Raw genomic sequence first — 11,747 nt, 5'->3', positions numbered from 1 at the left:
GTGTTTTAAAAGTGAGGCAATAAAAGTGGATACAAAAGCTTTACTGGAAGGGTTGCATTTGCTTAAAAAAAAGCAAGAAAAGCTATTCTTTACTGTACACATTTAATTTATATTTCTCTGCAAAGCAGCTAATGTAAAATGTTCAAAAGTCAAAAGTGGATTTCACCACTGTAGGAACCAGGAGCCACCTGTACAGACAGATGGTTTAATATGCTTAATTCTTATTCCACAAAGCAATGTTAATCAGAATACCATGTTTACACTAGAGGGATAATGCAAAGTAAATATTTTGTTACCATTTATGTAAAATATTGTGTTATCGTAACTACCTGTTGGGAGCTTACAATTCATTTTACAAGCTACTACTAGTTTACTTCCATCCAAACTATTCCAGTCTTATTAGAGAAATCTATTTTCATTTTTTTCCCCCCATTTTACACAAACTTACTTTTCTTCCAGGCTCATCTTACATTCTCAGTGAACCAGAAAAAAAAGCCTGCTAGCATACAGATGGACGAACCAACAACAAGGCTTTGTTAAAAAAAAAAAAAAAGTTGACTCCTCTTCCTCTTTCCTACTTCCTTCAATTCTATCACCTTCCACTCAACAATAGTTTGACGTGATAAATTAAATAAAAATTACCCTGGGTGTGAATAATCAAACAAAAAAGAATGATCTAGTCGACAGCTGTGTGGAGAAGTGCCAAGTGTGAAAACAGCGTCTTGGTGGGAGGGTCGGAACTTTTGATTCACGGTGGCCAATTGTGTGTCGTTTCACTTGGGAGACTTTAATCTCCTTGGGGGGGAAATAATTGGGCGTCAGCGAGGGAGTTAATCGTGCATCCCGCTGACAAAAGTCACCACACACACAAAAGACACACTAATTGCGCTTACGTAACATACACACGTGAATCAAAATGCCACCTTGTTATCAATCAGTTCAGTTTTTGTTTTCTTTACTTACACTATTTTTTTTAACACGCTATATAAAATAAATTACAGTATACCGAATTTCTATACAGTAGTATCTTGACTTCTGAGTTTACTTTCTTATGTTATGTACATAGTGCAAGTAAAAAAAAAAAAATCTACTAGTAGGCTACATCTCTTCAGAGGCAATCAGAAGAATGCATCACCATCCAGTTATTGTCATTTTCAAGCCCATCCTCTGTTCTTTTTCCAAGAGGCCAATTAGTAAAGGTCTCACGCCAATTATTAGCATGCTGGGAACCGATAGGATGAGGAAAAATCCCTCTCTGTCCTCATCCAAAGGGAGGATTTCTGCCTCATTGTGGCTGCGTTGGGAGCGGAGGATGTGCGGGGCGTCGTTTGGGAGGACTGATGTGGTGCTTTTGGCTTGAAAACAATGCAACGCTGTCTGCTACGGTCTAATGGAGGGAAGCCGTGTTTGCACACACATACTCTCGTTTCAATGAGGTGACATCATGGCATCATTGGAACAGCCACTTGCTTTCAGATGGAGGAAGTATACTGTTTGGTCCAGATTTGGTTTGGAGAGCTGTCACTTTGAAAAGTAACTACATGGTAATACATTTGTGCACATGCATGTGGATTGAGCATTTGACTGTAGATTAAGAGGTGCCCAGTTCAAATCTGGGTACCCCCTTATCTCACTTCTTAGTAGTGTCAGACATGAGAGGATTTTTCTGTTTTCTTTTACCGTGACAGCAACTTTATTTGTTGATATCTTATACAGAAAACAAAGCTAAGTAATGGGGGTGTAGCTCAGTGGTAGAGCATTTGACTGCAGATCAAGAGGTCCCCAGTTCAAATCTGGGTACCCTCTATCTCACTTCTTAGTAGTGTCAGACATGAGAGGATTTTTTCGTGGCAGCAACTTTATTTGTTGATATCTTATACAGAAAATGAAGCTAAGTAATGGGGGTGTAGCTCAATGGTAGAGCATTTGACTGCAGATCAAGAGGTCCCCAGTTCAAATCTGGGTACCCCCTATCTCACTTCTTAGTAGTGTCAGACATGAGAGGATTATTTTTACCGTGACAGCAACTTTATTTGTTGATATCTTATACAGAAAACAAAGCTAAGTAATGGGGGTGTAGCTCAGTGGTAGAGCATTTGACTGCAGATCAAGAGGTCCCCAGTCCAAATCTGGGTACCCCCTTATCTCACTTTTTAGTAGTGTCAGACATGAGAGGACTTTTTCTACTTTGGCAGCAACTTTATTTGTTGAAATATAATACAGAAAACAAAGCTAAGTAATGGGGGTGTAGCTCAGTGGTAGAGCATTTGACTGCAAATCAAGAGGTCCCCAGTTCAAATCTGGGTACCCCCTACCTCACTTCTTAGTAGTGTCAGACATGAGAGGATTTCTTTTACTGTGGCAGCAACTTTATTTGTTGATATCTTATACAGAAAATGAAGCTAAGTAATGGGGGTGTAGCTCAGTGGTAGAGCATTTGACTGCAGATCAAGAAGTCCCCAGTTCAAATCTGGGTACCCCCTACCTCACTTTTTAGTAGTGTCGGACATAAGAAGATTTTTACCGTTTCAGCAACTTTTGTAGTTGATATCTTATTTAGAAAATCAAGCTAAGTAATCGGGGTGTAGCTCAATGGTAGAGCATTTGACTGCAGATCAAGAGGTCCCCAGTTCAAATCTGGGTACCCCCAATCTCACTCCTTAGTAGTGTCAGACATGAGAGGATTTTTTCTACTGTGGCAGGAACTTTATTTGTTGATATCTTATACATAAAATGTAGCTAAGTAATGGGGCTGTAGCTCAATGGTAGAGCAATTGACTGCAGATCAAGAGGTCCCCAGTTCAAATCTGGGTACCCTCTATCTCACTTCTTAGTAGTGTCAGACGTGAGAGGATTTTTGTGTTCTTTTACCTTGACAGCAACTTTATTTGTTGATATCTTATACAGAAAACAAAGCTAAGTAATGGGGGTGTAGCTCAGTGGTAGAGCATTTGACTGCAGATCAAGAGGTCCTCAGTTCAAATCTGGGTACCCCCTTATCTCACTTCTTAGTAGTGTCAGACATGAGAGGATTTTTTCTACTGTGGCAGCAACTTTATTTGTTGATATCTTATACAGAAAATGTAGCTAAGTAATGGGGGTGTAGCTCAGTGGTAGAGCATTTGACTGCAGATCAAGAGGTCCCCAGTTCAAATCTGGGTACCCCCTACCTCACTTTTTAGTAGTGTCAGACACAAGAAGATTTTTACCGTTTCAGCAACTTTTGTAGTTGATATCTTATTTAGAAAATGAAGCTAAGTAATGGGGTGTAGCTCAATGGTGGAGCATTTGACTGCAGATCAAGAGGTCCCCAGTTCAAATCTGGGTACCCCCGACCTCACTTCTTAGTAGTGTCAGCCATAAGAGGATTTCTACCGTTTCAGCAACTTTTTTAGTTGATATCTTGTATAGAAAATGAAGCTAAGTAATGGGGGTGTAGCTTAATGTTAGAGCATTTGACTGCAGATCAAGAGGTCCCCAGTTCAAATCTGGGTACCCCCTTATCTCACTTCTTAGTAGTGTCAGACATGAGAGGATTTTTTCTACTGTGGCAGCAACTTTATTTGTTGATATCTTATACAGAAAATGTAGCTAAGTAATGGGGGTGTAGCTCAGTGGTAGAGCATTTGACTGCAGATCAAGAGGTCCCCAGTTCAAATCTGGGTATCCCCTTATATCACTTCTTAGTAGTTAGTGTCAGACATGAGAGGATTTTTTCTACTGTGGCAGCAACTTTATTTGTTGATATCTTATACAGAAAATGTAGCTAAGTAATGGGGGTGTAGCTCAGTGGTAGAGCATTTGACTGCAGATCAAGAGGTCCCCAGTTCAAATCTGGGTATCCCCTTATATCACTTCTTAGTAGTTAGTGTCAGACATGAGAGGATTTTTTCTACTGTGGCAGCAACTTTATTTGTTGATATCTTATACAGAAAATGAAGCTAAGTAATGGGGGTGTAGCTCAATGGTGGAGCATTTGACTGCAGATCAAGAGGTCCCCAGTTCAAATCTGGGTACCCCCTACCTCACTTCTTAGTAGTGTCAGCCATAAGAGGATTTCTACCGTTTCAGCAACTTTTTTAGTTGATATCTTGTATAGAAAATGAAGCTAAGTAATGGGGGTGTAGCTCAATGGTAGAGCAATTGACTGCAGATCAAGAGGTCCCCAGTTCAAATCTGGGTACCCCCTACCTCACTTCTTAGTAGTGTCAGACATGAGAGGATTTTTTCTACTGTGGCAGCAACTTTATTTGTTGATATCTTATACAGAAAACAAAGCTAAGTAATGGGGGTGTAGCTCAGTGGTAGAGCAATTGACTGCAGATCAAGAGGTCCCCAGTTCAAATCTGGGTACCCCTTATTTCACTTCTTAGTAGTGTCAGCCGTAAGAGGATTTTTACTGTGGCAGCAACTTTTTTAGTTGATATCTTATACAGAAAAGGAAGCTAAGTAATGGGGGTGTAGCTCAATGGTAGAGCATTTGACTGCAGATCAAGAGGTCCCCAGTTCAAATCTGGGTACCCCCTTATCTCACTTCTTAGTAGTGTCAGACATGAGAGGATTATTTCTACTTTGGCAGCAATTTTATTTGTTGATATCTTATACAGAAAACAAAGCTAAGTAATGGGGGTGTAGCTCAGTGGTAGAGTATTTGACTGCAGATCAAGAGGTCCCCAGTTCAAATCTGGGTACCCCCTTATCTCACTTCTTAGTAGTGTCAGACATAGGAGGATTTTTTTCTACCGTGGCAGCAACTTTATTTGTTGATATCTTATATAGAAAATGAAGCTAAGTAATGGGGGTGTAGCTCAATGGTAGAGCATTTGACTGCAGGTCAAGAGGTCCCCAGATCAAATCTGGGTACCCCCTTATCTCACTCCTTAGTAGTGTCAGACATGAGAGCATTTTTGTGTTCTTTTACCTTGACAGCAACTTTATTTGTTGATATCTTATACAGAAAACAAAGCTAAGTGATGGTGGTGTAGCTCAGTGGTAGAGCATTTGACTGCAGATCAAAAGGTCCCCAGTTCAAATCTGGGTACCCCCTACCTCTCTTCTTAGTAGTGTCAGCCATAAGAGGATTCATACCGTTTCAGCAACTTTTTTAGTTGATATCTTATATAGAAGATGAAGCTAAGTAATGGGGGTGTAACTCAATGGTAGAGCATTTGACTGCAGATCAAGAGGTCCCCAGTTCAAATCTGGGTACCCCCTTATCTCACTTCTTAGTAGTGTCAGACGTAGGAGGATTTCTTTCTACCGTGGCAGCAACTTTATTTGTTGATATCTTATACAGAAAATGTAGCTAAGTAATGGGGGTGTAGCTCAATGGTAGAGCAATTGACTGCAGATCAAGAGGTCCCCAGTTCAAATCTGGGTACCCCCTACCTCACTTCTTAGTAGTGTCAGACATGAGAGGACGTTTTCTACTGTGGCAGCAACTTTATTTGTTGATATCTTATACAGAAAATGTAGCTAAGTAATGGGGGTGTAGCTCAATGGTAGAGCATTTGACTGCAGATCAAGAGGTCCCCAGTTCAAATCTGGGTACCCCCTATCTCACTTCTTAGTAGTGTCAGACATGAGAGGATTTTTGTGTTATTTTACCTTGACAGCAACTTTATTTGTTGATATCTTATACAGAAAATGTAGCTAAGTAATGGGGGTGTAGCTCAATGGTAGAGCATTTGACTGCAGATCAAGAGGTCCCCAGTTCAAATCTGGGTACCCCCTTATCTCACTTCTTAGTAGTGTCAGACATGAGAGGATTATTTCTACTTTGGCAGCAATTTTATTTGTTGATATCTTATACAGAAAACAAAGCTAAGTAATGGGGGTGTAGCTCAGTGGTAGAGTATTTGACTGCAGATCAAGAGGTCCCCAGTTCAAATCTGGGTACCCCCTTATCTCACTTCTTAGTAGTGTCAGACATAGGAGGATTTTTTTCTACCGTGGCAGCAACTTTATTTGTTGATATCTTATATAGAAAATGAAGCTAAGTAATGGGGGTGTAGCTCAATGGTAGAGCATTTGACTGCAGGTCAAGAGGTCCCCAGATCAAATCTGGGTACCCCCTTATCTCACTCCTTAGTAGTGTCAGACATGAGAGCATTTTTGTGTTCTTTTACCTTGACAGCAACTTTATTTGTTGATATCTTATACAGAAAACAAAGCTAAGTGATGGTGGTGTAGCTCAGTGGTAGAGCATTTGACTGCAGATCAAAAGGTCCCCAGTTCAAATCTGGGTACCCCCTACCTCTCTTCTTAGTAGTGTCAGCCATAAGAGGATTCATACCGTTTCAGCAACTTTTTTAGTTGATATCTTATATAGAAGATGAAGCTAAGTAATGGGGGTGTAACTCAATGGTAGAGCATTTGACTGCAGATCAAGAGGTCCCCAGTTCAAATCTGGGTACCCCCTTATCTCACTTCTTAGTAGTGTCAGACGTAGGAGGATTTCTTTCTACCGTGGCAGCAACTTTATTTGTTGATATCTTATACAGAAAATGTAGCTAAGTAATGGGGGTGTAGCTCAATGGTAGAGCAATTGACTGCAGATCAAGAGGTCCCCAGTTCAAATCTGGGTACCCCCTACCTCACTTCTTAGTAGTGTCAGACATGAGAGGACGTTTTCTACTGTGGCAGCAACTTTATTTGTTGATATCTTATACAGAAAATGTAGCTAAGTAATGGGGGTGTAGCTCAATGGTAGAGCATTTGACTGTAGATCAAGAGGTCCCCAGTTCAAATCTGGGTACCCCCTATCTCACTTCTTAGTAGTGTCAGACATGAGAGGATTTTTGTGTTCTTTTACCTTGACAGCAACTTTATTTGTTGATATCTTATTTAGAAAATTATGCTAAGTAATGGGGGTGTAGCTCAATGGTAGAGCATTTGACTGCAGATCAAGAGGTCCCCAGTTCAAATCTGGGTACCCCCTTACCTCACTTCTTAGTAGTGTCAGACATGAGAGGATTTTTTCTACTGTGGCAGCAACTTTATTTGTTGATATCTTATATAGAAAATGAAGCTAACTAATGGGGGTGTAGCTCAATGGTAGAGCATTTGACTGCAGATCAAGAGGTCCCCAGTTCAAATCTGGGTACCCCCTATCTCACTTCTTAGTAGTGTCAGCCATAAGAGGATTTTTACTGTGGCAGCAACTTTATTTGTTGATATCGTATACAGAAAACAAAGCTAAGTAATGGGGGTGTAGCTCAGTGGTAGAGCATTTGACTGCAGATCAAGAGGTCCCCAGTTCAAATCTGGGTACCCCCTTATCTCACTTCTTAGTAATGTCAGACATAGGAGGATTTTTTTCTACCTGGGCAGCAACTTTATTTGTTGATATCTTATATAGAAAATGAAGCTAAGTAATGGGGGTGTAGCTCAATGGTAGAGCATTTGACTGCAGATCAAGAGGTCCCCAGTTCAAATCTGGGTACCCCCTATCTCACTTCTTAGTAGTGTCAGACATGAGAGGATTTTTGTGTTCTTTTACCTTGACAGCAACTTTATTTGTTGATATCTTATTTAGAAAATTATGCTAAGTAATGGGGGTGTAGCTCAATGGTAGAGCAATTGACTGCAGATCAAGAGGTCCCCAGTTCAAATCTGGGTACCCCCTATCTCACTTCTTAGTAGTGTCAGCCATAAGAGGATTTTTACTGTGGCAGCAACTTTTTTAGTTGATATCTTATACAGAAAATGAAACTAAGTAGTGGGGGTGTAGCTCAATGGTAGAGCATTTGACTGCAGATCAAGAGGTCCCCAGTTCAAATCTGGGTACCCCCTTATCTCACTTCTTAGTAGTGTCAGACATGAGAGGACTTTTTCTACTTTGGCAGCAACTTTATTTGTTGATATATTATACAGAAAACAAAGCTAAGTAATGGGGGTGTAGCTCAGTGCTAGAGCATTTGACTGCAGATCAAGAGGTCCCCAGTTCAAATCTGGGTACCCCCTATCTCACTTCTTAATAGTGTCAGACATGAGAGGATTCTTTCTACTTTTTTTTTTTTACCGTGACAGCAACTTTATTTGTTGATATCTTATACAGAAAATGTAGCTAAGTAATGGGGGTGTAGCTCAATGGTAGAGCAATTGACTGCAGATCAAGAGGTCCCCAGTTCAAATCTGGATACCCCCTACCTCACTTTTTAGTAGTGTCAGACATAAGAAGATTTTTACCGTTTCAGCAACTTTTGTAGTTGATATCTTATATAGAAAATGAAGCTAAGTAATGGGGTGTAGCTCAGTGGTAGAGCATTTGACTGCAGATCAAGAGGTCCCCAGTTCAAATCTGGGTACCCCCTATCTCACTTCTTAGTAGTGTCAGACATGAGAGGATTTTTTTTACCGTGACAGCAACTTTATTTGTTGATATCTTAGACAGAAAACAAAGCTAAGTAATGGGGGTGTAGCTCAATGGTAGAGCATTTGACTGCAGATCAAGAGGTCCCCAGTTCAAATCCGGGTACCCCCTTATCTCACTTTTTAGTAGTGTCAGACATGAGAGGATTTTTTCTACTTTGGCAGCAACTTTATTTGTTGATATCTGATACAGAAAACAAAGCTAAAAAATGGGGGTGTAGCTCAGTGGTAGAGCATTTGACTGCAGATCAAGAGGTCCCCAGTTCAAATCTGGGTACCCCCTTATCTCAATTCTTAGTAGTGTCAGACATGAGAGGATTTTTTCTACTGTGGCAGCAACTTTATTTGTTGATATCTTATACAGAAAATGCAGCTAAGTAATGGGGGTGTAGCTCAGTGGTAGAGCATTTGACTGCAGATCAAGAGGTCCCCAGTTCAAATCTGGGTACCCCCTACCTCACTTTTTAGTAGTGTCAGACATAAGAAGATTTTTACCGTTTCAGCAACTTTTGTAGTTGATATCTTATTTAGAAAATGAAGCTAAGTAATGGGGGTGTAGCTCAATGGTAGAGCATTTGACTGCAGATCAAGAGGTCCCCAGTTCAAATCTGGGTACCCCCTACCTCACTTCTTAGTAGTGTCAGACATGAGAGGACTTTTGTGTTCTTTTACCTTGACAGCAACTTTATTTGTTGATATCTTATTTAGAAAATTATGCTAAGTAATGGGGGTGTAGCTCAATGGTAGAGCAATTGACTGCAGATCAAGAGGTCCCCAGTTCAAATCTGGGTACCCCCTACCTCACTTCTTAGTAGTGTCAGACATGAGAGGATTTTTACCGTTTCAGCAACTTTTGTAGTTGATATCTTATATAGAAAATGAAGCTAAGTAATGGGGTGTAGCTCAATGGTAGAGCATTTGACTGCAGATCAAGAGGTCCCCAGTTCAAATCTGGGTACCCCCTTATCTCACTTTTTAGTAGTGTCAGACATGAGAGGACTTTTTCTACTTTGGCAGCAACTTTATTTGTTGATATCTTATACAGAAAACAAAGCTAAGTAATGGGGGTGTAGCTCAGTGGTAGAGCATTTGACTGCAGATCAAGAGGTCCCCAGTTCAAATCTGGGTACCCCCTACCTCACTTCTTAGTATTGTCAGACATGAGAGGATTTCTACCGTTTCAGCAACTTTTTTAGTTGATATCTTATATAGAAAACAAAGCTAAGTAATGGGGGTGTAGCTCAATGGTAGAGCATTTGACTGCAGATCAAGAGGTCCCCAGTTCAAATCTGGGTACCCCCTATCTCACTTCTTAGTAGTGTCAGACATGAGAGGATTTTTTCTACTGTGGCAGCAACTTTATTTGTTGATATCTTATACAGAAAACAAAGCTAAGTAATGGGGGTGTAGCTCAGTGGTAGAGCAATTGACTGCAGATCAAGAGGTCCCCAGTTCAAATCTGGGTACCCCTTATTTCACTTCTTAGTAGTGTCAGCCGTAAGAGGATTTTTACTGTGGCAGCAACTTTTTTAGTTGATATCTTATACAGAAAAGGAAGCTAAGTAATGGGGGTGTAGCTCAATGGTAGAGCATTTGACTGCAGATCAAGAGGTCCCCAGTTCAAATCTGGGTACCCCCTTATCTCACTTCTTAGTAGTGTCAGACATGAGAGGATTATTTCTACTTTGGCAGCAATTTTATTTGTTGATATCTTATACAGAAAACAAAGCTAAGTAATGGGGGTGTAGCTCAGTGGTAGAGTATTTGACTGCAGATCAAGAGGTCCCCAGTTCAAATCTGGGTACCCCCTTATCTCACTTCTTAGTAGTGTCAGACATAGGAGGATTTTTTTCTACCGTGGCAGCAACTTTATTTGTTGATATCTTATATAGAAAATGAAGCTAAGTAATGGGGGTGTAGCTCAATGGTAGAGCATTTGACTGCAGGTCAAGAGGTCCCCAGATCAAATCTGGGTACCCCCTTATCTCACTCCTTAGTAGTGTCAGACATGAGAGCATTTTTGTGTTCTTTTACCTTGACAGCAACTTTATTTGTTGATATCTTATATAGAAGATGAAGCTAAGTAATGGGGGTGTAACTCAATGGTAGAGCATTTGACTGCAGATCAAGAGGTCCCCAGTTCAAATCTGGGTACCCCCTTATCTCACTTCTTAGTAGTGTCAGACGTAGGAGGATTTCTTTCTACCGTGGCAGCAACTTTATTTGTTGATATCTTATACAGAAAATGTAGCTAAGTAATGGGGGTGTAGCTCAATGGTAGAGCAATTGACTGCAGATCAAGAGGTCCCCAGTTCAAATCTGGGTACCCCCTACCTCACTTCTTAGTAGTGTCAGACATGAGAGGACGTTTTCTACTGTGGCAGCAACTTTATTTGTTGATATCTTATACAGAAAATGTAGCTAAGTAATGGGGGTGTAGCTCAATGGTAGAGCATTTGACTGCAGATCAAGAGGTCCCCAGTTCAAATCTGGGTACCCCCTATCTCACTTCTTAGTAGTGTCAGACATGAGAGGATTTTTGTGTTATTTTACCTTGACAGCAACTTTATTTGTTGATATCTTATACAGAAAATGTAGCTAAGTAATGGGGGTGTAGCTCAATGGTAGAGCATTTGACTGCATATCAAGAGGTCCCCAGTTCAAATCTGGGTACCCCCTTATCTCACTTCTTAGTAGTGTCAGACATGAGAGGATTATTTCTACTTTGGCAGCAATTTTATTTGTTGATATCTTATACAGAAAACAAAGCTAAGTAATGGGGGTGTAGCTCAGTGGTAGAGTATTTGACTGCAGATCAAGAGGTCCCCAGTTCAAATCTGGGTACCCCCTTATCTCACTTCTTAGTAGTGTCAGACATAGGAGGATTTTTTTCTACCGTGGCAGCAACTTTATTTGTTGATATCTTATATAGAAAATGAAGCTAAGTAATGGGGGTGTAGCTCAATGGTAGAGCATTTGACTGCAGGTCAAGAGGTCCCCAGATCAAATCTGGGTACCCCCTTATCTCACTCCTTAGTAGTGTCAGACATGAGAGCATTTTTGTGTTCTTTTACCTTGACAGCAACTTTATTTGTTGATATCTTATACAGAAAACAAAGCTAAGTGATGGTGGTGTAGCTCAGTGGTAGAGCATTTGACTGCAGATCAAGAGGTCCCCAGTTCAAATCTGGGTACCCCCTACCTCACTTCTTAGTATTGTCAGACATGAGAGGATTTCTACCGTTTCAGCAACTTTTTTAGTTGATATCTTATATAGAAAACAAAGCTAAGTAATGGGGGTGTAGCTCAATGGTAGAGCATTTGACTGCAGATCAAGAGGTCCCCAGTTCAAATCTGGGTACCCCCTATCTCAC

General features: G+C 40.6%; 59 non-coding genes across 59 annotated transcripts; all 59 read left to right on the top strand.

Annotated features, from left to right (window-relative positions):
• The first annotated feature begins 1,734 nt into the window (after nucleotides 1-1,734).
• Nucleotides 1,735-1,806, top strand: trnac-gca (transfer RNA cysteine (anticodon GCA)). The gene has a single exon. It is a non-coding gene; the product is annotated as a tRNA-Cys (tRNA).
• Nucleotides 1,807-1,900: 94 nt separating this feature from the next.
• Nucleotides 1,901-1,972, top strand: trnac-gca (transfer RNA cysteine (anticodon GCA)). Its single transcript has one exon. It is a non-coding gene; the product is annotated as a tRNA-Cys (tRNA).
• A 98-nt stretch (nucleotides 1,973-2,070) lies between these two features.
• trnac-gca (transfer RNA cysteine (anticodon GCA)) lies at nucleotides 2,071-2,142 on the top strand. Its single transcript has one exon. It is a non-coding gene; the product is annotated as a tRNA-Cys (tRNA).
• Nucleotides 2,143-2,241: 99 nt separating this feature from the next.
• trnac-gca (transfer RNA cysteine (anticodon GCA)) lies at nucleotides 2,242-2,313 on the top strand. The gene has a single exon. It is a non-coding gene; the product is annotated as a tRNA-Cys (tRNA).
• A 98-nt stretch (nucleotides 2,314-2,411) lies between these two features.
• Nucleotides 2,412-2,483, top strand: trnac-gca (transfer RNA cysteine (anticodon GCA)). Its single transcript has one exon. It is a non-coding gene; the product is annotated as a tRNA-Cys (tRNA).
• A 95-nt stretch (nucleotides 2,484-2,578) lies between these two features.
• Nucleotides 2,579-2,650, top strand: trnac-gca (transfer RNA cysteine (anticodon GCA)). Its single transcript has one exon. It is a non-coding gene; the product is annotated as a tRNA-Cys (tRNA).
• Nucleotides 2,651-2,748: 98 nt separating this feature from the next.
• On the top strand, nucleotides 2,749-2,820 carry trnac-gca (transfer RNA cysteine (anticodon GCA)). The gene has a single exon. It is a non-coding gene; the product is annotated as a tRNA-Cys (tRNA).
• A 105-nt stretch (nucleotides 2,821-2,925) lies between these two features.
• trnac-gca (transfer RNA cysteine (anticodon GCA)) lies at nucleotides 2,926-2,997 on the top strand. Its single transcript has one exon. It is a non-coding gene; the product is annotated as a tRNA-Cys (tRNA).
• A 99-nt stretch (nucleotides 2,998-3,096) lies between these two features.
• On the top strand, nucleotides 3,097-3,168 carry trnac-gca (transfer RNA cysteine (anticodon GCA)). The gene has a single exon. It is a non-coding gene; the product is annotated as a tRNA-Cys (tRNA).
• Nucleotides 3,169-3,262: 94 nt separating this feature from the next.
• Nucleotides 3,263-3,334, top strand: trnac-gca (transfer RNA cysteine (anticodon GCA)). Its single transcript has one exon. It is a non-coding gene; the product is annotated as a tRNA-Cys (tRNA).
• Nucleotides 3,335-3,429: 95 nt separating this feature from the next.
• Nucleotides 3,430-3,501, top strand: trnac-gca (transfer RNA cysteine (anticodon GCA)). The gene has a single exon. It is a non-coding gene; the product is annotated as a tRNA-Cys (tRNA).
• A 99-nt stretch (nucleotides 3,502-3,600) lies between these two features.
• Nucleotides 3,601-3,672, top strand: trnac-gca (transfer RNA cysteine (anticodon GCA)). The gene has a single exon. It is a non-coding gene; the product is annotated as a tRNA-Cys (tRNA).
• A 103-nt stretch (nucleotides 3,673-3,775) lies between these two features.
• Nucleotides 3,776-3,847, top strand: trnac-gca (transfer RNA cysteine (anticodon GCA)). The gene has a single exon. It is a non-coding gene; the product is annotated as a tRNA-Cys (tRNA).
• A 103-nt stretch (nucleotides 3,848-3,950) lies between these two features.
• Nucleotides 3,951-4,022, top strand: trnac-gca (transfer RNA cysteine (anticodon GCA)). The gene has a single exon. It is a non-coding gene; the product is annotated as a tRNA-Cys (tRNA).
• Nucleotides 4,023-4,117: 95 nt separating this feature from the next.
• trnac-gca (transfer RNA cysteine (anticodon GCA)) lies at nucleotides 4,118-4,189 on the top strand. Its single transcript has one exon. It is a non-coding gene; the product is annotated as a tRNA-Cys (tRNA).
• Nucleotides 4,190-4,287: 98 nt separating this feature from the next.
• Nucleotides 4,288-4,359, top strand: trnac-gca (transfer RNA cysteine (anticodon GCA)). The gene has a single exon. It is a non-coding gene; the product is annotated as a tRNA-Cys (tRNA).
• Nucleotides 4,360-4,454: 95 nt separating this feature from the next.
• On the top strand, nucleotides 4,455-4,526 carry trnac-gca (transfer RNA cysteine (anticodon GCA)). Its single transcript has one exon. It is a non-coding gene; the product is annotated as a tRNA-Cys (tRNA).
• A 99-nt stretch (nucleotides 4,527-4,625) lies between these two features.
• trnac-gca (transfer RNA cysteine (anticodon GCA)) lies at nucleotides 4,626-4,697 on the top strand. The gene has a single exon. It is a non-coding gene; the product is annotated as a tRNA-Cys (tRNA).
• Nucleotides 4,698-4,797: 100 nt separating this feature from the next.
• trnac-gca (transfer RNA cysteine (anticodon GCA)) lies at nucleotides 4,798-4,869 on the top strand. Its single transcript has one exon. It is a non-coding gene; the product is annotated as a tRNA-Cys (tRNA).
• A 106-nt stretch (nucleotides 4,870-4,975) lies between these two features.
• Nucleotides 4,976-5,047, top strand: trnac-gca (transfer RNA cysteine (anticodon GCA)). Its single transcript has one exon. It is a non-coding gene; the product is annotated as a tRNA-Cys (tRNA).
• A 95-nt stretch (nucleotides 5,048-5,142) lies between these two features.
• Nucleotides 5,143-5,214, top strand: trnac-gca (transfer RNA cysteine (anticodon GCA)). The gene has a single exon. It is a non-coding gene; the product is annotated as a tRNA-Cys (tRNA).
• A 100-nt stretch (nucleotides 5,215-5,314) lies between these two features.
• On the top strand, nucleotides 5,315-5,386 carry trnac-gca (transfer RNA cysteine (anticodon GCA)). The gene has a single exon. It is a non-coding gene; the product is annotated as a tRNA-Cys (tRNA).
• A 98-nt stretch (nucleotides 5,387-5,484) lies between these two features.
• Nucleotides 5,485-5,556, top strand: trnac-gca (transfer RNA cysteine (anticodon GCA)). The gene has a single exon. It is a non-coding gene; the product is annotated as a tRNA-Cys (tRNA).
• A 105-nt stretch (nucleotides 5,557-5,661) lies between these two features.
• Nucleotides 5,662-5,733, top strand: trnac-gca (transfer RNA cysteine (anticodon GCA)). The gene has a single exon. It is a non-coding gene; the product is annotated as a tRNA-Cys (tRNA).
• A 99-nt stretch (nucleotides 5,734-5,832) lies between these two features.
• On the top strand, nucleotides 5,833-5,904 carry trnac-gca (transfer RNA cysteine (anticodon GCA)). Its single transcript has one exon. It is a non-coding gene; the product is annotated as a tRNA-Cys (tRNA).
• Nucleotides 5,905-6,004: 100 nt separating this feature from the next.
• On the top strand, nucleotides 6,005-6,076 carry trnac-gca (transfer RNA cysteine (anticodon GCA)). The gene has a single exon. It is a non-coding gene; the product is annotated as a tRNA-Cys (tRNA).
• Nucleotides 6,077-6,182: 106 nt separating this feature from the next.
• On the top strand, nucleotides 6,183-6,254 carry trnac-gca (transfer RNA cysteine (anticodon GCA)). The gene has a single exon. It is a non-coding gene; the product is annotated as a tRNA-Cys (tRNA).
• Nucleotides 6,255-6,349: 95 nt separating this feature from the next.
• trnac-gca (transfer RNA cysteine (anticodon GCA)) lies at nucleotides 6,350-6,421 on the top strand. The gene has a single exon. It is a non-coding gene; the product is annotated as a tRNA-Cys (tRNA).
• A 100-nt stretch (nucleotides 6,422-6,521) lies between these two features.
• Nucleotides 6,522-6,593, top strand: trnac-gca (transfer RNA cysteine (anticodon GCA)). The gene has a single exon. It is a non-coding gene; the product is annotated as a tRNA-Cys (tRNA).
• A 98-nt stretch (nucleotides 6,594-6,691) lies between these two features.
• Nucleotides 6,692-6,763, top strand: trnay-gua (transfer RNA tyrosine (anticodon GUA)). The gene has a single exon. It is a non-coding gene; the product is annotated as a tRNA-Tyr (tRNA).
• A 105-nt stretch (nucleotides 6,764-6,868) lies between these two features.
• Nucleotides 6,869-6,940, top strand: trnac-gca (transfer RNA cysteine (anticodon GCA)). Its single transcript has one exon. It is a non-coding gene; the product is annotated as a tRNA-Cys (tRNA).
• Nucleotides 6,941-7,039: 99 nt separating this feature from the next.
• Nucleotides 7,040-7,111, top strand: trnac-gca (transfer RNA cysteine (anticodon GCA)). The gene has a single exon. It is a non-coding gene; the product is annotated as a tRNA-Cys (tRNA).
• Nucleotides 7,112-7,206: 95 nt separating this feature from the next.
• On the top strand, nucleotides 7,207-7,278 carry trnac-gca (transfer RNA cysteine (anticodon GCA)). The gene has a single exon. It is a non-coding gene; the product is annotated as a tRNA-Cys (tRNA).
• Nucleotides 7,279-7,378: 100 nt separating this feature from the next.
• Nucleotides 7,379-7,450, top strand: trnac-gca (transfer RNA cysteine (anticodon GCA)). Its single transcript has one exon. It is a non-coding gene; the product is annotated as a tRNA-Cys (tRNA).
• Nucleotides 7,451-7,555: 105 nt separating this feature from the next.
• trnac-gca (transfer RNA cysteine (anticodon GCA)) lies at nucleotides 7,556-7,627 on the top strand. Its single transcript has one exon. It is a non-coding gene; the product is annotated as a tRNA-Cys (tRNA).
• Nucleotides 7,628-7,722: 95 nt separating this feature from the next.
• On the top strand, nucleotides 7,723-7,794 carry trnac-gca (transfer RNA cysteine (anticodon GCA)). The gene has a single exon. It is a non-coding gene; the product is annotated as a tRNA-Cys (tRNA).
• Nucleotides 7,795-7,893: 99 nt separating this feature from the next.
• trnac-gca (transfer RNA cysteine (anticodon GCA)) lies at nucleotides 7,894-7,965 on the top strand. The gene has a single exon. It is a non-coding gene; the product is annotated as a tRNA-Cys (tRNA).
• A 112-nt stretch (nucleotides 7,966-8,077) lies between these two features.
• Nucleotides 8,078-8,149, top strand: trnac-gca (transfer RNA cysteine (anticodon GCA)). The gene has a single exon. It is a non-coding gene; the product is annotated as a tRNA-Cys (tRNA).
• A 94-nt stretch (nucleotides 8,150-8,243) lies between these two features.
• Nucleotides 8,244-8,315, top strand: trnac-gca (transfer RNA cysteine (anticodon GCA)). The gene has a single exon. It is a non-coding gene; the product is annotated as a tRNA-Cys (tRNA).
• A 98-nt stretch (nucleotides 8,316-8,413) lies between these two features.
• Nucleotides 8,414-8,485, top strand: trnac-gca (transfer RNA cysteine (anticodon GCA)). The gene has a single exon. It is a non-coding gene; the product is annotated as a tRNA-Cys (tRNA).
• Nucleotides 8,486-8,584: 99 nt separating this feature from the next.
• trnac-gca (transfer RNA cysteine (anticodon GCA)) lies at nucleotides 8,585-8,656 on the top strand. Its single transcript has one exon. It is a non-coding gene; the product is annotated as a tRNA-Cys (tRNA).
• A 99-nt stretch (nucleotides 8,657-8,755) lies between these two features.
• trnac-gca (transfer RNA cysteine (anticodon GCA)) lies at nucleotides 8,756-8,827 on the top strand. Its single transcript has one exon. It is a non-coding gene; the product is annotated as a tRNA-Cys (tRNA).
• Nucleotides 8,828-8,922: 95 nt separating this feature from the next.
• Nucleotides 8,923-8,994, top strand: trnac-gca (transfer RNA cysteine (anticodon GCA)). The gene has a single exon. It is a non-coding gene; the product is annotated as a tRNA-Cys (tRNA).
• A 105-nt stretch (nucleotides 8,995-9,099) lies between these two features.
• trnac-gca (transfer RNA cysteine (anticodon GCA)) lies at nucleotides 9,100-9,171 on the top strand. The gene has a single exon. It is a non-coding gene; the product is annotated as a tRNA-Cys (tRNA).
• A 94-nt stretch (nucleotides 9,172-9,265) lies between these two features.
• On the top strand, nucleotides 9,266-9,337 carry trnac-gca (transfer RNA cysteine (anticodon GCA)). Its single transcript has one exon. It is a non-coding gene; the product is annotated as a tRNA-Cys (tRNA).
• A 99-nt stretch (nucleotides 9,338-9,436) lies between these two features.
• Nucleotides 9,437-9,508, top strand: trnac-gca (transfer RNA cysteine (anticodon GCA)). Its single transcript has one exon. It is a non-coding gene; the product is annotated as a tRNA-Cys (tRNA).
• A 95-nt stretch (nucleotides 9,509-9,603) lies between these two features.
• trnac-gca (transfer RNA cysteine (anticodon GCA)) lies at nucleotides 9,604-9,675 on the top strand. Its single transcript has one exon. It is a non-coding gene; the product is annotated as a tRNA-Cys (tRNA).
• Nucleotides 9,676-9,773: 98 nt separating this feature from the next.
• Nucleotides 9,774-9,845, top strand: trnac-gca (transfer RNA cysteine (anticodon GCA)). Its single transcript has one exon. It is a non-coding gene; the product is annotated as a tRNA-Cys (tRNA).
• A 95-nt stretch (nucleotides 9,846-9,940) lies between these two features.
• On the top strand, nucleotides 9,941-10,012 carry trnac-gca (transfer RNA cysteine (anticodon GCA)). The gene has a single exon. It is a non-coding gene; the product is annotated as a tRNA-Cys (tRNA).
• A 99-nt stretch (nucleotides 10,013-10,111) lies between these two features.
• On the top strand, nucleotides 10,112-10,183 carry trnac-gca (transfer RNA cysteine (anticodon GCA)). Its single transcript has one exon. It is a non-coding gene; the product is annotated as a tRNA-Cys (tRNA).
• A 100-nt stretch (nucleotides 10,184-10,283) lies between these two features.
• trnac-gca (transfer RNA cysteine (anticodon GCA)) lies at nucleotides 10,284-10,355 on the top strand. Its single transcript has one exon. It is a non-coding gene; the product is annotated as a tRNA-Cys (tRNA).
• Nucleotides 10,356-10,461: 106 nt separating this feature from the next.
• trnac-gca (transfer RNA cysteine (anticodon GCA)) lies at nucleotides 10,462-10,533 on the top strand. Its single transcript has one exon. It is a non-coding gene; the product is annotated as a tRNA-Cys (tRNA).
• A 100-nt stretch (nucleotides 10,534-10,633) lies between these two features.
• trnac-gca (transfer RNA cysteine (anticodon GCA)) lies at nucleotides 10,634-10,705 on the top strand. Its single transcript has one exon. It is a non-coding gene; the product is annotated as a tRNA-Cys (tRNA).
• Nucleotides 10,706-10,803: 98 nt separating this feature from the next.
• trnac-gca (transfer RNA cysteine (anticodon GCA)) lies at nucleotides 10,804-10,875 on the top strand. The gene has a single exon. It is a non-coding gene; the product is annotated as a tRNA-Cys (tRNA).
• Nucleotides 10,876-10,980: 105 nt separating this feature from the next.
• Nucleotides 10,981-11,052, top strand: trnac-gca (transfer RNA cysteine (anticodon GCA)). Its single transcript has one exon. It is a non-coding gene; the product is annotated as a tRNA-Cys (tRNA).
• Nucleotides 11,053-11,151: 99 nt separating this feature from the next.
• Nucleotides 11,152-11,223, top strand: trnac-gca (transfer RNA cysteine (anticodon GCA)). Its single transcript has one exon. It is a non-coding gene; the product is annotated as a tRNA-Cys (tRNA).
• Nucleotides 11,224-11,323: 100 nt separating this feature from the next.
• trnac-gca (transfer RNA cysteine (anticodon GCA)) lies at nucleotides 11,324-11,395 on the top strand. Its single transcript has one exon. It is a non-coding gene; the product is annotated as a tRNA-Cys (tRNA).
• A 106-nt stretch (nucleotides 11,396-11,501) lies between these two features.
• On the top strand, nucleotides 11,502-11,573 carry trnac-gca (transfer RNA cysteine (anticodon GCA)). The gene has a single exon. It is a non-coding gene; the product is annotated as a tRNA-Cys (tRNA).
• Nucleotides 11,574-11,668: 95 nt separating this feature from the next.
• On the top strand, nucleotides 11,669-11,740 carry trnac-gca (transfer RNA cysteine (anticodon GCA)). The gene has a single exon. It is a non-coding gene; the product is annotated as a tRNA-Cys (tRNA).
• The last annotated feature ends 7 nt before the right edge of the window (nucleotides 11,741-11,747 follow it).

Source organism: Vanacampus margaritifer, chromosome 7 (genome assembly GCF_051991255.1).
Source record: "Vanacampus margaritifer isolate UIUO_Vmar chromosome 7, RoL_Vmar_1.0, whole genome shotgun sequence".
Classification (NCBI taxonomy): Eukaryota; Metazoa; Chordata; class Actinopteri; order Syngnathiformes; family Syngnathidae; genus Vanacampus; species Vanacampus margaritifer.
This window is presented reverse-complemented; position numbering and strand designations above follow the sequence as displayed.